Source organism: Lepidochelys kempii, chromosome 11, assembly GCF_965140285.1.
Source record: "Lepidochelys kempii isolate rLepKem1 chromosome 11, rLepKem1.hap1, whole genome shotgun sequence".
Taxonomy (NCBI): domain Eukaryota; kingdom Metazoa; phylum Chordata; order Testudines; family Cheloniidae; genus Lepidochelys; species Lepidochelys kempii.
In genome coordinates, this window is record NC_136390.1 from 10,089,135 (window position 1) to 10,095,296 (window position 6,162).

The following is a 6,162-nucleotide window of genomic DNA, read 5'->3' on the forward strand; positions in this document are numbered from 1 at the left end:
CTGGAAGTTGAAGTTAGACAAATTCCAATGGAAATAAAGTGTGCATTTTAAACTGAGAGAGTAATGAATCTTTGGAACAATTTACCAAAGGTCATGGTGGGTTCTCCATCACTGACATTTTTAAATCACGATTGGATATTTTTCTAAAAGATCTGCTCTGCAAATTATTTTAGGCAATTCTACGGCCTGTGTTTTCTAGGAGGTCAGACTAAATGATCGCAATGATCCCTTCTGGCCTTGGAATCTATGAATCTTTGAAACCTGGCTGTCTATATCCTCTTTTGTTTTTGTTTGGTTTTGTTCAATATCTTCATAAATGATCTGGAGGATGGGGTGGATTGCACCCTCAGCAAGTTTGCAGATGACACTAAACTGGGAGGAGAGGTAGATACGCTGGAGGGTAGGGATAGGATACAGAGGGACCTAGACAAATTAGAGGATTGGGCCAAAAGAAATCTGATGAGGTTCAACAAGGACAAGTGCAGAGTCCTGCACTTAGGACGGAAGAATCCAATGCACAGCTACAGACTAGGGACCGAATGGTTCGGCAGCAGTTCTGCAGAAAAGGACCTAGGGGTTACAGTGGACGAGAAGCTGGATATGAGTCAGCAGTGTGCCCTTGTTGCCAAGAAAGCCAATGGCATTTTGGGATATATAAGTAGGGGCATTGCCAGCAGATCAAGGGACGTGATCGTTCCCCTCTATTCGACACTGGTGAGGCCTCATCTGGAGTACTGTGTCCAGTTTTGGGCCCCACACTACAAGGAGGATGTGGAAAAACTCCAGCGGAGGGCAACCAAAATGATTAGGGGACTGGAACACATGAGTTATGAGGAGAGGCTGAGGGAACTGGGGATCTTTAGTCTACGGAAGAGAAGAATGAGGGGGGATTTGATAGCTGCTTTCAACTACCTGAAAGGGGGTTCCAAAGAGGATGGCTCTAGACTGTTCTCAGTGGCAGCAGATGACAGAACAAGGAGTAATGGTCTCAAGTTACAGTGGGGGAGATTTAGGTTGGATATTAGGAAAAACTTTTTCACTAGGAGGGTGGTGAAACACTGGAATACGTTACCTAGGGAGGTGGTGGAATCTCCTTCCTTAAAAGTTTTTAAGGTCAGGCTTGACAAAGCCCTGGCTGGGATGATTTAATTGGGGATCGGTCCTGCTTTGAGCAGGGGGTTGGACTAGATGACCTCCTGAGGTCCCTTCCAACCCTGATATTCTATGATTCTCTGCTCTCCAGACCCTTGTCATGCCCGCTCTGCTTCCTGAAGTCACATGGACCCTCAATGAGGGTACAGAGTGTGCCACGGAGTGGGCGCTCCCATCTGCCATCTACCATCCTCCCGCCGTCCCGTATCACTCCCTTCTACGTATAAACCAAATGGGGATGACCCAGCCCTTGAAATAACTTGGATCAACCGTCATACTATATAGTTCTATAACTATTTTAACCAAACCCTGGTCTCAGGGTCTGAGCATTTGTTTGGCTCATCATCTGGAATTTTATCAGTAAGATTTCACATCATCTATTTCTCTGCCCCCAAATAACATTCACAGATTTGCTCTGGCTTAAAAAGCTATCCAGTTGCCCACTGAGGGATAAAGAATGCAAAGCAGTTGGTGGTAAATAAATGCTCCTGACCTGTTTTGCATAGATCTCTGCTGCCTACCTCCCTGGCCCCAAACCAATACACATAGGTATAGCTAAACATTTCCATGTTTCTGGAGTTCTAGGAGGAAAATGCTTTCCACTTCCATTCTGCTATTTCCAAGCGTAATAACTGGAGTGTGGCAGCATAAGAGAACTCCCAGAGGAGGGTTTGGCTCCTGGGAAGCTCAGATCCCAAAGTTCTTCAGACACGGAGTAAAAATCCTCCCTGTAACCTCCCCAGATCCCCCAGAAAGGGAGCTATCTGGCCCCCAAAGCGTCATTGTATTTAAAAAGCAACTAAGATTTATTAGCACATAAGGAGCAAGGATTATTTAAGTTAGCGAGTAGCCAACTAAGCCCCACACCAAGCTGGAGTCTTCAGAAAACGTGCGCTCAGAAGCTTAAGCTTGCCAAGGTTAATGAAAATCTCCAATGGCTGTGTGTGCACTCAAGTAAGATTAAACAAAAAAACATATATCCCAACTGGACCCCAGGAGGAAAAACAATGGAAAATTGAAAATATGCAAAACATTGCACAGTAAAAGGCTGCAAGGGCTTGAAAATTCTGCAGTGTTTCACGACAGAAGTTTCCAACTACACCCTTGGAATTGTTTTGGGGGAATTCTATGGCATGTGCAACACAGAAGGTCAGACTACATGATCACGGTGGTCCCTTCTGGCCTTGGAATCTATGATCTAGATCAGTGGTTCTCAAACTGTGGGTCGGGACCCCGTTTTAATGGGGTTGCCAGGGCTGGCTTAGACTTGCTGGGGTGAAAGCCCAAGCCCGAGGGCTTCAGCCCTGGGTGGCAGGGCTCAGGTTACAGGCCCCCATCCTGGAGCTGAAGCCCTTGGGCTTTGTTCCCCCAACCCCCGGGAGGGGAAGGTGGGGCTTTGGCTTTGTCCCCCCTCCACCCCAGGGTGGTGGGGCTTGGGTGGGCTCAGGCTTCTATCCCTCCCTGCTTGGGGTCCTGTCATAATTTTTGTTGTTAGAAGGGGGGTCGTGGTGCAATGAAGTTTAAGAACCCCTGACCTAGATCACAGCTTTATGGAAGTTAAATTAGAAGTAAGGCACACATTTTAAATAGCAAGGGGTGACTAACCATTGGAACAAACTGCCAAAGGATGTAGTAGACTATCCATCACTTGACATTTTCATCTTAAAACTGGACGCCTTTCTGGAAAATATGCTTTGGACAAACACAAGTTACTGGGCTCAACAGAGAAGTAACTGGATGACACTCTAAGGCCTGCATTATACAGGAGGTCCAGATAGATGATCTAATGGTCCCTTCTGACCTTAGAAGATACGACTCTAGATAGGAGCAGATTCCTGGTATGGAAAAGGCTGAGAACCATTGCTCTGAAAGAAAACTTCAATCAGAAAGTCCCAACAAAGTGTTGACAAGCAGGTCAAGAGGGGACTGCGAGCCAACGCTACTGGGGTCTGGACAGGAGTCTGCCACAGACACGCAATATAACTGTGAACTAATCCATCAACATGACTGTGCTTTAGCTGACCCATCTGTAAAATGGGAATTGAATTGGGTAACTGTGGAGTTTGTTGACAAAATTTAATGAGGAAATGAGCTCAAAGAGGCTGTAATGGGGCAGAAAACCAGCACTACAAATGAATGAGATTTCAGTTTGCCCATCACCGGCCAGCTGTACAATGCCTATTTGAAAATAGTGAAATGAAAACACTGCATAACCTATTGCATGTCCTATCCAACTCTTGAGCATTCTAGTGCTTCTTGGAGGGGTAGCAATTCCCCTGAAAGGGCTCTGTCTGGGGACTGAGCCCCACACCCTCTGGAACTAAATGCACAAGCCTCTACTGCCTGAGCTAGAGGATCAAGTCTGTTAGCTGGGAGGCAATAGCAGATTTAGGGTATGTTTACATAGCAAAGAAAAACCCACGGCTGGCCTGTGCCAGCCAACTCAGGCTCATGGGGCTCAGGCTGCGGGGTTGTCTCATTGCTGTGTAGATGTCTGGGCTCAGGCTGGAGCCCAAGTTCTGGGACCCTCCCACCCTCCCGGGTGCTAAAGCTTGGGCCCCAGTCCAAGCCTGGGAGTCTACACAGCAATGAAACAGCCCTGTGAGCCGCAGTTTGCTGGCATGAGCCAGCCTCAGGTTTCCTTTGCTGTGTAGACCTACCCTCATAATCTCCTATGTGTGGTCTAGCCATTCAAGGGAGACAGACTGACCCAGGGGTAGCATGAGTGAGACAAATAAGGTATTTTATTAAAGTTAGCAGTAGCTGAATGCCTGTGCTGTCACTCAGGGGTAATTCATAAAGTTGTGTGGGTGAAGTAGCTGAAAATGGCTGAGAACTTAAAAATTGGACAGTAACAGACTGTGAATATTCTGAACAAAACCAGCTTTTAGCCATGTGTGTAGCTGTTTCCATCACTTCACGCTGACTTAGCAGACATTCCAGGCTTCAGGGTGGTGGTTGGGACTATAGTGTGTGGGTTGGGTTGTGCTGGGAGAGTTGTGAGTGTGGCGAATGAGGGGGTGTATGCTGCAGTGAGGAGTTAGGTGTGTTTATGGTTGTTGTGTATGATGATGGTGGTGGTGGTATGTGGGTGCTTGTGTTGACTGGTGCCATGCGGGGTTGTGACGGGAGACTTGTGTTGATTTGTGCGAGGGGCTGTGTGTGTTGGAGGTTATGCTGTGTGGTGTCATACAGCTGTGACAGTTGGCCCAAATAATCCAGCATCTGTCTAGTCTCCCTCATACGACCAATGAAATTGCTGCATGCAAATTAGCTGTAGAATAAGGGTGGTGATTGTTTGAGCTCCCTCTGATCTCACAGTGGTCCAGGGTACTTGGCATGGCGTGGATACACGCCTTACTGTGGCTGTACACTGCACAGGTGTAATTTATAAAGGCAAAATGATGGAGCATTTCAAAATTGGACAGTGGCAGTCCGTGAACCCCGGGACTGTTCAACCTGGTGATATTCTGGACAAAAAGAGCTCTCAGCATGCTTGTAGCTGTTGCCACTGCTTCACACTGACTCAACAGACCTCTTAGGCTTCAGACAGGTGACAGTCCTGGAATCTTATTATCTATATACAGGGACTGAACAGGAAGTTGCTGGGAGTGTTATAACTGTGTCCAGGTAGGGCAGGTTTAGGACCTGAGCTATGTAGCTGTAGCTATCCACAATGTTATTAGTCATGGAAACGTTATTTTAATTTTGCTGATCTGTCTATTTTGAGGTAACAAAGCAGCGCCAGCCCTGGTATTTCTACCCCTGTTCTCCTGGCATTATGCTGCTCACTCAAATCACTAGACTGTAATGAAGGGGTTGCCTGTGGTTTCAGTGTCTATAGAGGCTTGGGATGGAGATTGACCATCACAAAAAAAATTACTCCCAGCTCAAAGTGCAGCCAAATGCACAGAACAATCAAGATGGAAAAAACAGACACATTCTTTCTTTTTTACACCTCTCTCCCTTAGACTCAGTCATGTAAGGCCTCGCTTGTAACAAGAGTAGGTAAAATAAACATCCAGACCAAAGTGTAGTTTTTAAGCATCTCCCTTTAATATGATGTTAATGTAGTTCACTGTGTGACCCTCAATAAGATTATGAGAGCTAATAAAGTTAAGTCTAGGACTGTATTAGGTTAAATTCCTGACATACACATAAGGAGTGAATAGTTTTGTGGTTAAGCATTGGCTTGTGAATCAAGAAGATCTGCATTCACTTTCCAAGCTCTGACATATACTTCCTGTGTGACCTTGGGAATGTTATTTAACCTCTCTGTGCCTTAGTTCCCCATCTGTAAAATAATGCTTTATTTTGTGCATCCTTTGTGGGTCTTAGAATATAGACAAGCTCTTCCAGACAGGGACTCTCTTAGTATGTGTATGTACAGAGCTCACCACAATGCAGCCCTGATCTCAATTGCAAATAACAAATAAATAATAAGAGCTAATACAGGTTCAGAATATAAGAAACTTTCTCCACTTGAGAAGCCGGCCCCTGCCGTGCAATTGAAACAGATGCACCAGCCAAGTGTTTGTACAGAAAGTGAAAACAGTTCTGTCCTGTGAGCAATCTCTCTTGAGGGCAGTGAGGACCTAATCATTGATGCCCTAGGAGAACAGTGACGTTCTGTTGCTGTTGTGTAAAGGGGATAAGCTGTTACCAGTACCCACTGTCTGATCAGAATGCATATTTAATAAACAAGAGATGTAAATGATGGCTTATCCTGGCATAGCCATCTGGGTAATGGAACCCCTGTTTTGAGTAAGTGGTGATGTTCTGTGGTTTCCTTGTGCCTGTTGCTTCCATAATCATTTTTATTTTTCTGCTGCTTTCATTGTTGTAGTTTTAACCTGGCCATGGAAATCAAGTTATTTTCTGCTTCACTAAACTACCACCAGTGAGACGGTCACAGGGCATATTGTATGATTCCCAGAGGGCTGCTGCTGGCCTCAGATTTTCATCTGAAACCAATTTTTAATGGTAGCAAATTGCTAAATTTCCCTGAAT